Source organism: Salvelinus fontinalis, chromosome 5 (assembly GCF_029448725.1).
Source record: "Salvelinus fontinalis isolate EN_2023a chromosome 5, ASM2944872v1, whole genome shotgun sequence".
In the NCBI taxonomy this organism is placed as follows: domain Eukaryota; kingdom Metazoa; phylum Chordata; class Actinopteri; order Salmoniformes; family Salmonidae; genus Salvelinus; species Salvelinus fontinalis.
In genome coordinates this window covers 63,254,064-63,273,723 of record NC_074669.1, presented here as the reverse complement: position 1 = coordinate 63,273,723, position 19,660 = coordinate 63,254,064, and the positions used below count along the sequence as shown (strand labels likewise).

At 47.6% G+C, this 19,660-nt stretch overlaps 1 protein-coding gene across 1 annotated transcript in view; it reads left to right on the top strand.

Moving 5' to 3' along the window:
• The window catches only part of LOC129856014 (CUB and sushi domain-containing protein 3-like), a 749,171-nt gene that overhangs the window by 500,732 nt on the left and 228,779 nt on the right, over nt 1-19,660 (top strand). The gene's annotated exons all lie outside the window — the stretch shown is intronic.

Genomic DNA, 19,660 nt, shown 5'->3' with positions numbered 1-19,660 from the left:
CACTATAACATGCTCCCTAATCCCTAGTGCACTATATAGCTCCCTATTCCCTAGTGCACTATAAAAGGCTCCCTATTCCCTAGTGCACTATAACTTGCTCCCTGTTCCCTAGTGCACTATAAAAGGCTCCCTATACCCTAGTGCACTATAACAGGCTCCCTATTCCCTAGTGGACTATAATAGGCTCCCTATTCCCTAGTGCACTATAAAAGGCTCCCTATACCCTAGTGCACTATAACATGCTCCCTATTCCCTAGTGCACTATAAAAGGCTCCCTATTCCCTAGTGCACTATAACATGCTCCCTATTCCCTAGTGCACTATAACAGGCTCCCTATACCCTAGTGCACTATAACATGCTCCCTATTCCCTAGTGCACTATAAAATGCTCCCTCTTCCCTAGTGCACTATAAAATGCTCCCTATACCCTAGTGCACTATAACATGCTCTCTATTCCCTAGTGCACTATAAAAAGGCTCCCTATTCCCTAGTGCACTATAAAAGGCTCCCTATTCCCTAGTGCACTATAAAATGTTCCCTATTCCCTAGTGCACTATAACATGCTCCCTATTCCCTAGTGCACTATAACAGGCTGCCTATTCCCTAGTGGAATATAACATGCTCCCTATTCCCTAGTGGACTATAATAGGCTCCCTATTCCCTAGTGGACTATAAAAGGCTCCCTATTCCCTAGTGCACTATAAAAGGCTCCTTATTCCCTAGTGCACTATAAAAGGCTCCCTATTCCCTAGTGCACTATAACATGCTCCCTATTCCCTAGTGCACTATAAAAGGTTCCCTATTCCCTAGTGCACTATAACATGCTCCCTATTCCCTAGTGCACTATAACAGGCTCCCTATTCCCTAGTGGACTATAATAGGCTCCCTATTCCCTAGTGCACTATAAAAGGCTCCCTATACCCTAGTGCACTATAACATGCTCCCTATTCCCTAGTGCACTATAAAAGGCTCCCTATTCCCTAGTGCACTATAAAAGGCTCCCTATTCCCTAGTGCACTATAAAAGGCTCCATATTCCCTAGTGCACTATAACAGACTCCCTATTCCCTAGTGCACTATAACAGGCTCCATATTCCCTAGTGCACTATAACAGGCTCCCTATTCCCTAGTGCACTATAACATGCTCCCTATTCCCTAGTGCACTATAACATGCTCCCTCTTCCCTAGTGCACTATAAAAGGTTCCCTATTCCCTAGTGCACTATAACATGCTCCCTATTCCCTAGTGCACTATAAAAGGGTGTGAAACAGACATTGTCATTTGCAGCTTTTAAAAAGAAAGTTCTGCTCCAGCTGGCAGCTGCTGAGGTGAGGACAGTGTGTGTGTGTGTGTGTGTGTGTGTGTGTGTGTGTGTGTGTGTGTGTGTGTGCGTGTGCGTGTGCGTGTGCGTGCGTGTTCGTTCGTTCACCAGGAGGCAGAACTCTATACAGGCCTAAAGGGAAGATGACAGGTTCTCTTGAATAATTCATAGACAGAAGGACAAACACATGTTACCGTTCTTTCTCCCCTTTATCAGGGCAGGGTTGGAGCTTCTCTCTACCGGGTTACTGATGGTCTGTCTTTATCAGGGCAGGGTTGGAGCTTCTCTCTACCGGGTTACTGATGGTCTGTCTTTATCAGGGCAGGGTTGGAGCTTCTCTCTACCGGGTTACTGATGGTCTGTCTTTATCAGGGCAGGGTTGGAGATTCTCTTTAACACCTTACTGATGGTCTGTCTTTATCAGGGCAGGGTTGGAGATTCTCTCTACCGGGTTACTGATGGTCTGTCTTTATCAGGGCAGGGTTGGAGCTTCTCTCTAACGCGTTACTGATGGTCTGTCTTTATCAGGGCAGGGTTGGAGCTTCTCTCTAATGCCTTACAGATGGTCTGTCTTTATCAGGGCAGGGTTGGAGCTTCTCTCTAACGTGTTACTGATGGTCTGTCTTTATCAGGGCAGGGTTGGAGCTTCTCTCTAACACCTTACTGATGGTCTGTCTTTATCAGGGCAGGGTTGGAGATTCTCTCTACCGGGTTACTGATGGTCTGTCTTTATCAGGGCAGGGTTGGAGCTTCTCTCTAATGTGTTGCTGATGGTCTGTCTTTATCAGGGCAGGGTTGGAGCTTCTCTCTACCGGGTTACTGATGGTCTGTCTTTATCAGGGCAGGGTTGGAGCTTCTCTCTAATGTGTTGCTGATGGTCTGTCTTTATCAGGGCAGGGTTGGAGCTTCTCTCTAATGTGTTGCTGATGGTCTGTCTTTATCAGGGCAGGGTTGGAGCTTCTCTCTACCGGGTTACTGATGGTCTGTCTTTATCAGGGCAGGGTTGGAGCTTCTCTCTAATGCCTTACTGATGGTCTGTCTTTATCAGGGCAGGGTTGGAGCTTCTCTCTACCGGGTTACTGATGGTCTGTCTTTATCAGGGCAGGGTTGGAGCTTCTCTCTACCACCTTACTGATGGTCTGTCTTTATCAGGGCAGGGTTGGAGCTTCTCTCTAACACCTTACTGATGGTCTGTCTTTATCAGGGCAGGGTTGGAGCTTCTCTCTACCGGGTTACTGATGGTCTGTCTTTATCAGGGCAGGGTTGGAGCTTCTCTCTAATGTGTTACTGATGGTCTGTCTTTATCAGGGCAGGGTTGGAGCTTCTCTCTACCGCCTTACTGATGGTCTGTCTTTATCAGGGCAGGGTTGGAGCTTCTCTCTACCGCCTTACTGATGGTCTGTCTTTATCAGGGCAGGGTTGGAGCTTCTCTCTAACGTGTTACTGATGGTCTGTCTTTATCAGGGCAGGGTTGGAGCTTCTCTCTAACGCGTTACTGATGGTCTGTCTTTATCAGGGCAGGGTTGGAGCTTCTCTCTAACACCTTACTGATGGTCTGTCTCTATCATGGCAGGGTTGGAGCTTCTCTCTAACACCTTACTGATGGTCTGTCTTTATCAGGGCAGGGTTGGAGCTTCTCTCTAATGCCTTACTGATGGTCTGTCTTTATCAGGGCAGGGTTGGAGCTTCTCTCTACCGCCTTACTGATGGTCTGTCTTTATCAGGGCAGGGTTGGAGCTTCTCTCTAACACATTACTGATGGTCTGTCTTTATCAGGGCAGGGTTGGAGCTTCTCTCTAACACCTTACTGATGGTCTGTCTTTATCAGGGCAGGGTTGGAGCTTCTCTCTAACGTGTTACTGATGGTCTGTCTTTATCAGGGCAGGGTTGGAGCTTGTCTCTAATGCCTTACTGATGGTCTGTCTTTATCAGGTTAGGGTTGGAGCTTCTCTCTACCGCCTTACTGATGGTCTGTCTTTATCAGGGCAGGGTTGGAGCTTCTCTCTACCGGGTTACTGATGGTCTGTCTTTATCAGGGCAGGGTTGGAGCTTCTCTCTAACACCTTACTGATGGTTTGTCTTTATCAGGGCAGGGTTGGAGCTTCTCTCTACCACCTTACTGATGGTCTGTCTTTATCAGGGCAGGGTTGGAGCTTCTCTCTAACACCTTACTGATGGTCTGTCTTTATCAGGGCAGGGTTGGAGCTTCTCTCTAACGCCTTACTGATGGTCTGTCTTTATCAGGGCAGGGTTGGAGCTTCTCTCTAACACATTACTGATGGTCTGTCTTTATCAGGGCAGGGTTGGAGCTTCTCTCTAACGTGTTACTGATGGTCTGTCTTTAACAGGGCAGGGTTGGAGCTTCTCTCTACCGCCTTACTGATGGTCTGTCTTTATCAGGGCAGGGTTGGAGCTTCTCTCTAACACATTACTGATGGTCTGTCTTTATCAGGGCAGGGTTGGAGCTTCTCTCTACCGGGTTACTGATGGTCTGTCTTTATCAGGGCAGGGTTGGAGCTTCTCTCTACCGCCTTACTGATGGTCTGTCTTTATCATGGCAGGGTTGGAGCTTCTCTCTAACACATTACTGATGGTCTGTCTTTATCAGGGCAGGGTTGGAGCTTCTCTCTACCGCCTTACTGATGGTCTGTCTTTATCAGGGCAGGGTTGGAGCTTCTCTCTAACACGTTACTGATGGTCTGTCTTTATCAGGGCAGGGTTGGAGCTTCTCTCTAACGTGTTACTGATGGTCTGTCTTTATCAGGGCAGGGTTGGAGCTTGTCTCTAATGCCTTACTGATGGTCTGTCTTTATCAGGGCAGGGTTGGAGCTTCTCTCTACCGGGTTACTGATGGTCTGTCTTTATCAGGGCAGGGTTGGAGCTTCTCTCTACCGGGTTACTGATGGTCTGTCTTTCCCCCCTTTATCAGGGCAGGGTTGGAGCTTCTCTCTACCGGGTTACTGATGGTCTGTCTTTCCCCCCTTTATCAGGGCAGGGTTGGAGCTTCTCTCTACCGGGTTACTGATGGTCTGTCTTTCCCCCCTTTATCAGGGCAGGGTTGGAGCTTCTCTCTAACACGTTACTGATGGTCTGTCTGGCTGTGCTTCACCTTCAGGCTCATCTAATGCTCGTGGCTCGCGGGCTAAAAACATGTTGCAGGTACGTTAGTGGCTACCTGGGGCACTGAGTAGTGGCACGGGAACCCCTTTCTTTGACCGTCGTGGCCCAGTTCTAGTTGCCCTGTCTGGATACGTGACCTAGCCTATATCTGTCTGCACAGTGACTGTCACAGTGTTTGTATCTGTGTGGACTGTGTACTGTGGATCCAAGGCTGGTTTTTCTCTACAGGACGTAGATGTAGAAGTCTCAGCTATTGGCCTTAGTCTGACATGGCTCCTTATTCCCAATGTAGTGCACTACTTTCCACTGAGATTCTCCCGAGTGGCGGAGCGGTCGGAGGAGTCACTACAGTCCCTGGTTCGAATCTAGGCTGTATCACATCCGGGCCGTGATTAGGAGTCCCATAGGGCGACGCACAATTGGCTCAGCGTCGTCCGGGTTTGACCGAAGTTGGTGCGGCAGGTAGCCTAGTGGTTAGAGGGGGGAGGCAGGTAGCCTAGTGGTTAGAGGGGGGAGGCAGGTAGCCTAGTGGTTAGAGGGGGGAGGCAGGTAGCCTAGTGGTTAGAGGGGGACGCAGGTAGGCTAGTGGTTAGAGGGGGGAGGCAGGTAGCCTAGTGGTTAGAGGGGGGAGGCAGGTAGCCTAGTTGTTAGAGGGGGGAGGCAGGTAGCCTAGTGGTTAGTGGGGGGAGGCAGGTAGCCTAGTGGTTAGAGGGGGGAGGCAGGTAGACTAGTGGTTAGAGGGGGGGAGGCAGGTAGCCTAGTGGTTAGAGAGGGGAGGCAGGTAGACTAGTGGTTAGAGGGGGGGAGGCAGGTAGCCTAGTGGTTAGAGAGGGGAGGCAGGTAGCCTAGTGGTTAGAGGGGGGAGGCAGGTAGCCTAGTGGTTAGAGAGGGGAGGCAGGTAGCCTAGTGGTTAGAGGGTTGGACTAGTAACCTGAAAGTTTGCAAGATCCAATCCCCGAGCTGATAAGGTAAAACATCTGTCATTCTGCCCCTGAACAAGGCAGTTAACCCACTGTTCCCCTGAACAAGGCAGTTAACCCACTGTTCCCCTGAACAAGGCAGTTAACCCACTGTTCCCCTGAACAAGGCAGTTAACCCACTGTTCCCCTGAACAAGACAGTTAACCCACTGTTCCCCTGAACAAGGCAGTTAACCCACTGTTCCCCTGAACAAGGCAGTTAACCCACTGTTCCCCTGAACAAGGCAGTTTAATCCACTGTTCCCCTGAACAAGGCAGTTAACCCACTGTTCCCCTGAACAAGGCAGTTAACCCACTGTTCCCCTGAACAAGGCAGTTAACCCACTGTTCCCCTGAACAAGGCAGTTTAATCCACTGTTCCCCTGAACAAGGCAGTTAACCCACTGTTCCCCTGAACAAGGCAGTTAACCCACTGCTCCCCTGAACAAGGCAGTTAACCCACTGTTCCCCTGAACAAGGCAGTTAACCCACTGTTCCCCTGAACAAGGCAGTTAACCCACTGTTCCTAGGCTGTTGTTGAAAATAAGAATGTGTTCTTAACTGACTGGCCTGGTTAAATATACTGTATATATTGTTTTATAATCTACGTGGGCAGCTTCTATAATAAACTGGAGAAAAGCTCCATTCTACAGACCAATAGGCATCACTCACAAAACCTCCTCTAATAAGTAAATCAGAGCTAAATCACTGTACAGGAAATAGGATGCCATGTCAGATAACCCCCTCGTCCGATGCCCTCATTTCTCTGTGACATAATTCCCTGTTTAAACTGTCAGAGGAAGCCCTCGTCCGATGCCCTCATTTCTCAGTGAAATAATTCCCAGTTAAAACTGTCAGAGGAAGCCCTCGTCCGATGCCCTCATTTCTCAGTGAAATAATTCCCAGTTTAAACTGTCAGAGGTAGCCCTCGTCCGATGCCCTCATTTCTCTGTGAAATAATTCCCTGTTTAAACTGTCAGAGGAAGGCCTCGTCCGATGCCCTCATTTCTCTGTGAAATAATTCCCAGTTTAAACTGTCAGAGGAAGCCCTCGTCCGATGCCCTCATTTCTCTGTGACATAATTCCCTGTTTAAACTGTCAGAGGAAGCCCTCGTCCGATGCCCTCATTTCTCTGTGACATAATTCCCTGTTTAAACTGTCAGAGTAAGCCCTCGTCCGATGCCCTCATTTCTCTGTGAAATAATTCCCAGTTTAAACTGTCAGAGGAAGCCCTCGTCCGATGCCCTCATTTCTCTGTGAAATAATTCCCTGTTTAAACTGTCAGAGGAAGCCCTCGTCCGATGCCCTCATTTCTCAGTGAAATAATTCCCTGTTTAAACTGTCAGAGGAAGCCCTCGTCCGATGCCCTCATTTCTCTGTGAAATAATTCCCTGTTTAAACTGTCAGAGGAAGCCCTCGTCCGACGCCCTCATTTCTCAGTGAAATAATTCCCAGTTTAAACTGTCAGAGGAAGCCCTCGTCCGACGCCCTCATTTCTCAGTGAAATAATTCCCAGTTTAAACTGTCAGAGGAAGAGGAAAGGTGTTCCGTCTCTAAACTGCTCCTTTGGCATTCCTACGTCTTCATCAGCAGACTAGGGCTGCATCTCACCTTTGGCATTCCTACGTCTTCATCAGCAGACTAGGGCTGCATCTCTCCTTTGGCCTTCCTACGTCTTCATCAGCTGACTAGGGCTGCATCTCTCCTTTGGCCTTCCTACGTCTTCATCAGCTGACTAGGGCAGCATCTCACCTTTGACCTTCCTACGTCTTCATCAGCCGACTATGGCTGCATCTCACCTTTGACCTTCCTACGTCTTCATCAGCAGACCAGGGCAGCATCTCAAATGGCACCCTACTTCCTCCATAGTGCACTTCTTTTAACCAGGGCCCTTAGGTCTCTGGTCAGCTAGTAAGACGGAGAAGAAGGCAGGCGTTTTACGTGTCCCCAACCGATTGTCTTTTGTTTGTTTGCTTATTTTGTAAATAATGTTGCCGCTACCGCCTCTTATGACCAAAACTAACTCATGGACGTCAGGACTGAGATTATTCACCACGTACTGGCAGAATCCTTTTTTTTCCCCCCTTTAACGAGTATGACGAGGCCGACGCAAACGATATGCTGCTTTCTCGGGAACAGGCCCAGATCCCCATGATTTGTGTGAAGAGGAGGCGGAGAAAAATGGGACCGGAGGGCGGACCGGAGGGCGGACAGCCTTCTGAGAATTGGTAGGCGATTGAATAAAGCCCACTTCCTTCCATTCTGCTAGCAAACTTCCAATCTGGACAATAAAATAGATGACCTACGGGGAAGATTAAACTACCAACGGGACATTCAAAACTGTAATATATTATGCTTCGTCTGAATGACGACACTCTCAACATACAGCTGGCTGGTTATACGCTGTACCGGCAGGATAGAACAGCGGCATCCGGTAAGGGCGGAGGACTATGTATTTTTGTAAATAACAGCTGGTGCACGATATCGAAGGAAGCCTCGAGCTATGAGGTAGAGTATCTCATGATAAGCTGTAGACCACACTACCTACCTAGAGAGTTTTCATCGGTATTCTTTGTAGCTGTTTACATTCCACCACAGCCAGAATCTGGCACAAAGACAGTATTAAATGTGCTGTATACAGCCATAAGCAAACATGGAAAATGCTCACCCAGAGGCGGTGCTCCTAGTAGCTGGGGACTTTAGAAACTTAAATCAGTTTTACCAAATTTCTATCAGCATGTTAAATGTGCAACCAGAGGGGTAAAAAAACTCTAGACCACCTTTACTCCACACACAGAGACACGTACAAATCTCTCCCTCACCCTCCATTTGGCAAATCTGACCATAATTATATCCTCCTGATTCCTGCTTTACAAGCAAAAACTAAAGCAGGAAGCACCAGTGACTAGATCAATAAAACAGTGTTCAGATGAAGCAGATGCTAAGCTACAGGACTGTTTTGCTAGCACAGACTGGAATATGTTCCGGGATTCCTCCGATGGCATTGAGCAGTACACCACATCAGTCATTGGCTTCATTAATAAGTGTATCGATTATGTCGTCCCCAAAGTGACCATACGTACATACCCCAACCAGAAGCCATGGATCATAGGCAGCATCCGCACTGAGCTAAAGGATAGAGCTGCCGCTTTCAAGGAGCTGGACGCTAACTCGGAAGCTTATAATAAATCCTGCTATGCCCTCCGGCGAACCATCAAACAGGCAATCTCTATTGCACTCCACACTGCCCTTTCCCACCTTGACAAAAGGAAGACCTATGTGAGAATGTTATTTATTGACTACAGCTCAGCGTTCAACACCATAGTGCCCTCAAAGCTCATCACTAAGCTAAGGACCCTGGGACTAAACACCTCCCTCTGCAACTGGATCCTGGACTTCCTAACCGGTTGCCCCTAGGTGGTAAGGGTAGGTAACAACACACCCGCCACGCTGATCCTCAACACAGTGGCCCCTCAGGGTTCCAGGCTCAGTCCTCTACTGTATTCCCTGTTCACTCATGACTGCACGGCCAGGCACGACTCCAACACCATCATTGAGTTTGCCGATGACACAACAGTGGTAGGCCTGATCACCGACAACGACGAGACAGCCTATAGGGAGGAGGTCAGAGACCTGGCCGTGTGGTGCCAGGACAACAACCTCTCCCTCAAAGTCATCAAGACAAAGGAGATTATTGTGGACCACAGGAAAAAGAGGACCGAGCACTCCCCCATTCTCCTTGACGGGGCTGCAGTGGAGCAGGTTGAGAGCTTCAAGTCCCTTGGTGTCCACATCACCAACAAACTAACATGGTCCAACCACACCAAGACAGTCGTGAAGAGGACATGACAAAACCTATTCCCCCTCAGGAGACTGAAAAGGTTTGGTATGGGTCGTCAGATCCTCAAAAGTTCTACAGCTGCACCATCGAGAGCATTCTGACTGGTTGCATCACTGCCTGGATTGGCAACTGCTTGGCCTCCGACCTCAAGGCACGACAGAGGGTAGTGCGAACCGGGGCCAAGCTTCCTGCCATCCAGGACCTCTAACCAGGCGGTGTCAGAGGAAGACCCTAAAAATTGTCAAAGATTCCATCCCCCTTTATCCTAGAATGTTCTCTCTGCTACCGCACGGCAAGCGGTACCGGAGCACCAGGTCTATTTCCAAGGGGCTACTAAACAGCTTCTACCCCCCAAGCCATAAGACTCCAGAACACCGAATCAAATGGCAACCCAGACTATTTGCATTGCCCACCCCCCCACCCCCCCCACTCTTTTACACCGCTGCTACTCTCTACATGTACATATTACATGTTATATATTACAACCAACTAACCGGTGCCCCCGCACATTGACTCTGTACCGGTACCCCCCTGTGTATAGTCTCGCTATTGTTATTTCACTGCTGCTCTTTAATAATTCCCGTGTGGCTCAGTTGGTTGAGAATGGCGCCTGCAACGCCAGGGTTGTGGGTTCGATTCCCACGGGTGACCAGTACAAAAAAGTATGATTGTATGTACTTGTAAGTCGCTCTGGATAAGAGCGTCTGCTAAATGACTTAAATGTAAATGTAAATAATTACTTGTTACTTTTACTTATTTTTTTAACTGCATTGTTGGTTTTGTATTCGGCGCACGTGACTAATCAAATTTGATTGGACTTTTTGATTTGATAACTAGTGCACTTTATAAGAGAGTGTGCTGTTTGAGATGCTAGGAGTGTTTCGTTTTCATGTGGCGTCGTCTGATGCCTGGTGAATGTGCAGGACAGGGTGAGATTAGTCTTGCTATCTATTTGGGGATAGGGTTTCTCTCTCTCTCCCTGTATCTCTCTCTTCGTCTCTCTCTCTCCCTGTATCTCTCTCTCTGTCTCTGTCTCTGTCTCTGTCTCTCCCTCTATCTCTCTCTCTCTTCGTCTCTCTCTCTCTCTCTCTCTTCGTCTCTCTCTCTCTGTCTCTGTCTCTCTCTCTGTCTCTCTCTCTCTCTCTTCGTCTCTCTCTCTCTGTCTCTGTCTCTGTCTCTCTCTCTCTCTCTCTCTCTCTCTCTCTCTCTCTCTCTCTCTCTCTCTCTGTCTGTCTGTCTGTCTGTCTGTCTGTCTGTCTGTCTGTCTGTCTGTCTGTCTGTCTCTCTCTCTCTCTCTCTCTTTCTGTCTCCCTCTCTCTCTTTCTGTCTTTCTGTCTGTCTCTCTCTCTCTCTTTCTGTCTCCCTCTCTCTCTTTCTGTCTTTCTGTCTCTCTCTCTCTCTCTCTCTCTCTCTCTCTCTCTCTCTCTCTCTCTCTCTCTCTCTCTCTCTCTCTCTCTCTCTCTCTGTCTCTCTTTCTGTCTCTCTTTCTGTCTCCCTCTCTCTCTTTCTGTCTTTCTGTCTCTCTCTCTCTCTCTCTCTCTCTCTCTCTCTCTCTCTCTCTCTCTCTCTCTCTCTCTCTCTCTCTCTCTCTCTCTGTCTCTTAGATATTGATAGTTTGTCTCTACTTTTCCTTGACGTAATGTACCTTGTTACATTTATATTTTCACTTGTCAGAGGTCTTGAGTAAAGAAGTAGAAACTATGGATTATTTAGAAGATAAATGATGAACTTCAAACGATGGTTCTCAATTGATCTGTTAGAAGAATAGGTTCAGGAAGGACTTTCCAAATACTTCTTTGTATTGAGGTACTTTCCAAACAAAATGTTGAAATCAACTGGCCTTTATGGTGACAGGAAAACCAATGTATCTCCTTCTTTTCAGCTGAAGGATAACAGCATTATCACCACTCTGGGGGAGGAGATACTGAAGATCTGTAACAGCATATTCTCTCTCTCTCTAGCTCTCTCTCTCAATTCAATTGTCCCATTTTGTGAATACTTGGTTGGTGAGCGGACCCCAGACCTCACAAACATAAAGGGCAATGGGTTCTATAACTGATTCAAGTATTTTTATCCAGATCCTAATTGGTATGTTGAATTTTATGTTCCTTTTGATGGCATAGAATGCCCTTCTTGCCTTGTCTCTCAGATTGTTCACAGCTTTGTGGAATTTACCTGTGGTGCTGATGTTTAGGCCGAGATATGTATAGTTTTTTGTGTGCTCTAGGGCAACGGTGTCTAGATGGAATTTGTATTTGTGGTCCTGGCGACTGGACCTTTTTTGGAACACCATTATTTTGGTTTTACTGAGATTTACTGTCAGGGCCCAGGTCTGGCAGAATCTGTGCAGAAGATCTAGGTACTGCTGTAGGCCCTCCTTGGTTGGTGACAGAAGCACCAGATCATCAGCAAACAGTAGACATTTGACTTCGGATTCTAGTAGGGTGAGACCGGGTGCTGCAGACTGTTCTAGGGCCCGCGCCAATTCGTTGATATATATGTTGAAGAGGGTGGGGCTTAAGCTGCATCCCTGTCTCACCCCACGATCCTGTGGAAATAAATGTGTGTGTTTTTTGACTATTTTAACCCCACACTTGTTGTTTGTGTATAAGGATTTTATAATGTCGTATGTTTTACCCCCAACACCACTTTCCATCAATTTGTATAGCAGACCCTCATGCCTAATTGAGTCGAAGGCTTTTTTGAAATCAACAAAGCATGAGAAGACTTTGCCTTTGTTTTGGTTTGTTTTGGTTTGTCATTTAGGGTGTGCAGGGTGAATACATGGTCTGTTTTAATTTGGTAAAAGCCAATTTGGTTTCACTGAGCAAATGTACAAGTCTGCTGTTAATGATAATGCAGAGGATTTTCCCAGGGTTGCTGTTGACCCATATCCCACAGTAGTTATTGGGGTCAAATTTGTCTCCACTTTTGTGGATTGGGGTGATCAGTCCTTGGTTCCAAATATTGGGGAAGATGCCAGAGCTAAGGACGATGTTAAAGAGTTTTAGTATAGCCAATTGGAATTTGTTGTCTGTATATTTGATCATTTCATTGAGGATACCATCAACACCACAGGCCTTTTGGGTTGGAGGGTTTTTATTTTGTCCTGTAACTCATTCAAGGTAATTGGAGAATCCAGTGGGTTCTGGTAGTCTTTCATAGTTGATTCTAAGATTTGTATTTGATCATGTATATGTTTTTGCTGTTTGTGCTTTGTTATAGAGCCAAAAAGATTGGAGAAGTGGTTTATCCATTTTGGATAGATAATTCTTTGTGTTGTTGTTTGTTTAGTGTTTTCCAATTTTCCCAGAATTGGTTTGAGTCTATGGCTTCTTCAATTACATTGAGCTCATTTCTGTCGTGCTGTTCCTTCTTTTTCCGTAGTGTATTTCTGTATTGATTTAGTGATTCACCATAGTGAAGGCGTAAACTCAGATTTTCTGGGTCTCTATGTTTTTGGTTGGACAGGTTTCTCAATTTCTTTCTTCGATTTTTTGCATTCTTCATCAAACCATTTGTCATTGTTTTTCATTTTCTTCGGTTTTCTATTTCAGATTTTTTTGATTTGACAGGGAAGCTGAGAGGTCAAATATACTGTTAAGATTTTCTACTGCCAAGTTTACAGCTTCACTATTACAGTGGAACGTTTTACCCAGGAAGTTGTCTAAAAGAGATTGGATGCATTCCCTCCATCTATAGCATTTCTTAATGTTACTCAGTTCCTTTGGCTTTGATGCCTCATGATTCAGTAATGCTCTGTTCAAGTAAACTGTCATTTTGCTGTGATCTGATAGGGGTGTCAGTGGGCTGACTGTGAACGCTCTGAGAGACTCTGGGTTGAGGTCAGTGATAAAGTAGTCTACAGTACTACTGCCAAGAGATGAGCTATAGGTGTACCTACCATAGGAGTCCCCTCAAAGCCTACCATTGACTATGTACATATCCAGCGTGCGACAGAGCTGCAGGAGTTGTGACCCGTTTTTGTTGGTTATGTTGTCATAGTTGTGCCTAGGGGGGCATATGGGGGAGGGAATGCTGTCACCTCCTGGTAGATGTTTGTCCCCATGTGTGCTGAGGGTGTGGGAGAGTGTCTCACTGGTCTGGGCGGGGTGTCTATTGATCTGGTGCTCCTGTGTGAAGTGTTGGTGCTACGTTTGAGAGCGATGTCCTTTAGAGTCCGGGCGAAGGTGGGCACTGCTGCCTTGTAGAGGGGGACCTGGTCATAGAGGCTGTTCAAGTCCAGGGTGGAGTGGTGGGTTTTCTGTTCTCTGTTTTGTCCGAGTTTAAAAGTAAAACGTTTTCAGCCATCCACTTCCTTATGTCTGAAACACAGGCTTCTAGCGAGGGCAATTTTGGGGCTTCACCATGTTTCATTGAAATGTACAGCTGTGTGTCATCCGCATAGCAGTGAAAGTTAACATTATGTTTTCGAATAACATCCCCAAGAGGTAAAATATATTGTGAAAACAATAGTGGTCCTAAAACGGAACCTTGAGGAACACCGAAATGTACAGTTGATTTGTCAGAGGACAAACCATTCACAGAGACAAACTGATATCTTTCCAACAGATAAGATCTAAACCAGGCCAGAACTGGTCCGTGTAGACCAATTTGTGTTTCCAGTATCTCCAAAAGAATGTGGTGATCGATGGTATCAAATGCAGCACTAAGGTCTAGTAGCACGAGGACAGATGCAGAGGCTCGGTCTGACGCCATTAAAAGGTCATTTACCACCTTCACAAGTGCAGTGCCAGTGCTATGATGGGGTCTAAAACCAGACTGAAGCATTTCGTATACATTGTTTGTCTTCAGGAAGGCAGTGAGTTGCTGTGCAACAGTTTTTTCTAAAATTTTTGAGAGGAATGGAAAATTCGATATAGGCCGATAGTTTTTTATATTTTCCGGTCAAGGTTTGGCTTTTTCAAGAGAGGCTTTATTACTGCCACTTTTAGTGAGTTTGGTACTCATCCGGTGGATCGAGAGCCGTTTATTATGTTCAACATAGGAGGGCCAAGCACAGGAAGCAGCTCTTTCAGTAGTTTAGTACGAATAGGATCCAGTATGCAGCTTGAAGGTTTAGAGGCCATGATTATTTTCATCATTGTGTCAAGAGATATAGTACTAAAACACATAAGTGTCTCTGCCGATCCCAGGCCCTGGCAGAGCTGTGCAGATCCAGGACAGCTAAGCCCTGGAGGAATACGCAGATTTAAAGAGGAATCTGTAATTTGCTTTCTAATGATCATGATCTTTTCCTCAAAGAAGTTCATGAATTTATTACTGCTGAAGTGAAAGCCATCCTCTCTTGGGGAATGCTGCTTTTTAGTTAGCTTTGCAACAGTATCACAAATACATTTTGGATTGTTCTTATTTTCCTCAATTAAGTTGGAAAAGTAGGATGATCGAGCAGCAGTGAGGGCTCTTCGATACTGCACGGTAATGTCTTTCCAAGCTAGTCGGAAGTCTTCCAGTTTGGTGTGGCGCCATTTCCGTTCCAATTTTCTGGAAGCTTGCTTCAGAGCTCGGGTATTTTCTGTATACCAGGGAGCTAGTTTCTTATGACAAATGTTTTTCGTTTTTAGGGGTGCAACTGCATCTGGGGTATTGCGCAAGGTTAAATTGAGTTCCTCAGTTAGGTGGTTAACTGATTTCTGTCCTCTGACGTCCTTGGGTAGGCAGAAGGAGTCTGGAAGGGCATCAAGGAATTTTTGTGTTGTCTGAGAATTTATAGCACGACTTTTGATGCTCCTTGGTTGGGGTCTGAGCAGATTATTTGTTGCGATTTCAAACGTAATAAAATGGTGGTCCGATAGTCCAGGATTATGAGGAAAAACATTAAGATCTACAACATTTATTCCATGGGACAAAACTAGGTCCAGAGTATGACTGTGGCAGTGAGTAGGTCCAGAGACATGTTGGACAAAACCCACTGAGTCGATGATGGTCCGAAAGCCTTTTGGAGTGGGTCTGTGGACTTTTCCATATGAATATTAAAATCACCAAAAATTTGAATATAAATTTGAATATTATCTGCTATGACTACAAGGTCCGATAGGAATTCAGGGAACTCAGAGAGGAACGCTGTATATGGCCCAGGAGGCCTGTAAACAGTAGCTATAAAAAGTGATTGAGTAGGCTGCATAGATTTCATGACTAGAAGCTCAAAAGACGAAAACGTCATTTTCTTTTTTGTAAATTGAAATTTGCTATCGTAAATGTTAGCAACACCTCCGTCTTTGCGGGATGCGCGGGGGATATGGTCACTAGTGTAACCAGGAGGTGAGGCCTCATTTAACACAGTAAATTCATCAGGCTTAAGCCATGTTTCAGTCAGGCCAATCACATCAAGATTGTGATCAGTGATTAGTTAATTGACTATAACTGCCTTTGAAGTGAGGGATCTAACATTAAGTAACCCTATTTTGAGATGTGAGGTATCACGATCTCTTTCAATATTGGCAGGAATGGAGGAGGTCTTTATCCTATGCTAAGGTGAACACCGCCATGTTTAGTTTTGCCCAACCTAGGTCGAGGCACAGACACAGTCTCAATGGGGATGGCTGAGCTGACTACACTGACTATGCTAGTGGCAGACTCCACTAAGCTGGCAGGTTGGCTAACAGCCTGCTGCCTGGCCTGCACCCTATTGCATTGTGGAGTTAGAGCCCTGTCTATGTTGGTAGATAAGATGAGAGCACCCCTCCAGCTAGGATGGAGTCCGTCACTCCTCAGCAGGTCAGGCTTGGTCCTGTTTGTGGGTGAGTCCCAGAAAGAGGGCCAATTATCTACAAATTCTATCTTTTGGGAGGGGCAGAAAACAGTTTTCAACCAGCGATTGAGTTGTGAGACTCTGCTGTAGAGCTCGTCACTCCCCCTAACTGGGAGGGGGCCAGAGACAATTACTCGATGCCAACACATCTTTCTAGCTGATTTACACGCTGAAGCTATGTTGCACTTGGTGACCTCTGACTGTTTCATCCTAACATCGTTGGTGCCGACGTGGATAACAATATCTCTATACTCTCTACACTCGCCAGATTTAGCTTTAGCCAGCACCATCTTCAGATTAGCCTTAACGTTGGTAGCCCTGCCCCCTGGTAAACAGTGTATGATCGCTGGGTGATTCGTTTTAAGTCTAATTCTGCGGGTAATGGAGTCGCCAATGACTAGGGTTTTCAATTTGTCAGAGCTAATGGTTGGAGCCTTCGGCGTCTCAGACCCCGTAACGGGAGGAGTAGAGACAAGAGAAAACTCGGCCTCAGACTCCGACTCGCTACTTAATGGGGAAAACCGGTTGAAAGTTTCTGTCGGCTGAATGAGCGACACCAGTTGAGCATTCCTACAGCATTTCCCTCCAGAAGCTATGAGAAAGTTGTCCGGCTGCGGGGACTGTGCGGGGGCGTTTATACTAACGTTACTATCTGTACTTACTGGTGGCACAGACGCTGTTTCTTCCTTTCCTACACTGAAATTACCCTTGCCTAACGATTGCGTCTGAAGCTGGGCTTGTAGCACAGCTATTTTCGCCGTAAGGCGATCGTTCTCCTGTATATTATGAGTACAGCGACTGCAATTAAAAGACATCATGTTAATGTTACTACTTAGCTTCGGCTGTTGAAAGTACTGACGAACCATGTCCAGATAAAGCGTCCGGAGTGAAAAAGTTGAATGAGGGAAAAAAGTTGTGATGGAAAAACTAAAAATATAAACGGTAATTAAAAAGTAAAAAGAAAAAAACGTAAAGTTGTCAGCTAGCAAAGTAAGGTTGGCAACAAAACGCACAGCAACAAAACGCACAGCAACACGTCTGCAAATTCAAGAGGAAGTGACATCAACCCCCAAAAAAGCAGGGCGCAGTTGTAGCAGGGCGCAGATAACCACTTGTGCGTTGGGCACTCCCTTCAGTGCTGTGGCCACCCTTTCCTGCTGTGCTCTCAGGTCGTTTGTGCCTGTGTGTATTATTATGTGGCTGGGTGACCCTAGTTGGTCCTCAGACAGAAGGTCTAGGGGGCGCTGGGTGTATTATTATGTGGCTGGGTGAACCTAGTTGGTCCTCAGACAGAAGGTCTAGGTGGCGCTGGGTGAACCTAGTTGGTCCTCAGACAGAAGGTCTAGGTGGCGCTGGGTGAACCTAGTTGGTCCTCAGACAGAAGGTCTAGGGGGCGCTGGGTGAACCTAGTTGGTCCTCAGACAGAAGGTCTAGGGGGCGCTGGGTGACCCTAGTTGGTCCTCAGACAGAAGGTCTAGGGGGGGCTGGGTGTATTATTATGTGGCTGGGTGAACCTAGTTGGTCCTCAGACAGAAGGTCTAGGGGGCGCTGGGTGTATTATTATGTGGCTGGGTGAACCTAGTTGGTCCTCAGACAGAAGGTCTAGGGGGCGCTGGGTGACCCTAGTTGGTCCTCAGACAGAAGGTCTAGGGGGGGCTGGGTGTATTATTATGTGGCTGGGTGACCCTAGTTGGTCCTCAGACAGAAGGTCTAGGGGGCGCTGGGTGTATTATTATGTGGCTGGGTGAACCTAGTTGGTCCTCAGACAGAAGGTCTAGGTGGCGCTGGGTGAACCTAGTTGGTCCTCAGACAGAAGGTCTAGGTGGCGCTGGGTGAACCTAGTTGGTCCTCAGACAGAAGGTCTAGGGGGCGCTGGGTGAACCTAGTTGGTCCTCAGACAGAAGGTCTAGGGGGCGCTGGGTGACCCTAGTTGGTCCTCAGACAGAAGGTCTAGGGGGGGCTGGGTGTATTATTATGTGGCTGGGTGAACCTAGTTGGTCCTCAGACAGAAGGTCTAGGGGGCGCTGGGTGTATTATTATGTGGCTGGGTGAACCTAGTTGGTCCTCAGACAGAAGGTCTAGGGGGCGCTGGGTGACCCTAGTTGGTCCTCAGACAGAAGGTCTAGGGGGGGCTGGGTGTATTATTATGTGGCTGGGTGACCCTAGTTGGTCCTCAGACAGAAGGTCTAGGGGGCGCTGGGTGTATTATTATGTGGCTGGGTGAACCTAGTTGGTCCTCAGACAGAAGGTCTAGGGGGCGCTGGGTGAACCTAGTTGGTCCTCAGACAGAAGGTCTAGGGGGCGCTGGGTGAACCTAGTTGGTCCTCAGACAGAAGGTCTAGGGGGCGCTGGGTGACCCTAGTTGGTCCTCAGACAGAAGGTCTAGGGGGGGCTGGGTGTATTATTATGTGGCTGGGTGAACCTAGTTGGTCCTCAGACAGAAGGTCTAGGGGGCGCTGGGTGTATTATTATGTGGCTGGGTGAACCTAGTTGGTCCTCAGACAGAAGGTCTAGGGGGCGCTGGGTGACCCTAGTTGGTCCTCAGACAGAAGGTCTAGGGGGGGCTGGGTGTATTATTATGTGGCTGGGTGACCCTAGTTGGTCCTCAGACAGAAGGTCTAGGGGGCGCTGGGTGTATTATTATGTGGCTGGGTGAACCTAGTTGGTCCTCAGACAGAAGGTCTAGGGGGCGCTGGGTGAACCTAGTTGGTCCTCAGACAGAAGGTCTAGGTGGCGCTGGGTGTATTATTATGTGGCTGGGTGAACCTAGTTGGTCCTCAGACAGAAGGTCTAGGTGGCGCTGGGTGAACCTAGTTGGTCCTCAGACAGAAGGTCTAGGTGGCGCTGGGTGAACCTCGTTTGTCCTCAGACAGAAGGTCTAGGGGGGGCTGGGTGACCCTAGTTGGTCCTCAGACAGAAGGTCTAGGTGGCGCTGGGTGAACCTATTTGGTCAGGAGGGCTATCAGGGTGGCTGACAGGGGAGGTGCTCAGAGGGGGTGAGAGCTGCTGGGCTTGGGGTTCTTCATTTGCCTGTTCTGCTGTGATGTCAACGCTATGGTCAGGGTCTGGTGTGGACTGTTCTTGTTTTGGCCTTTCTAGGCAGTTTTCCCGAGCCACCGTGCTTCTACACCTGCATTGCTTGCTGTTTGGGGGGTTTTAGGCTGGGTTTCTGTACAGCACTTTGAGATATCAGCTGATGTAAGAAGGGCTTTATAAATACATTTAATTTGTGATGATTTGATTTCTGCTGTGGTGTCGAGACTTTTGTCGGGAGTTGAGGCGGGTTGTTCTGCTGGCTTCTCTGCGGGGGATGGCCACCTCTCTAGTGGGTTGTTCTCTGTCACACGCCATCCCCCTCTCCCTCTCCTCCAGCAGTCTGATCCTCTCCTCCATCCCCCTCAACCTCTCCTCCATCCCCCTCAACCTCTCCTCCATCCCCCTCAACCTCTCCTCCATCCCCCTCAACCTCTCCTTCATCCCCCTCAACCTCTCCTCCATCCCCCCTCACCCTCTCCTCCAGCAGTCTGATCCTCTCCTCCATCCCCCCTCAACCTCTCCTCCAGCAGTCTGATCCTCTCCTCCAGCAGTCTGATCCTCTCCTCCAGGACTCTGGTCCTCTGCTCTAGTGCTCTGTTCTTCTCCTGCTCCTG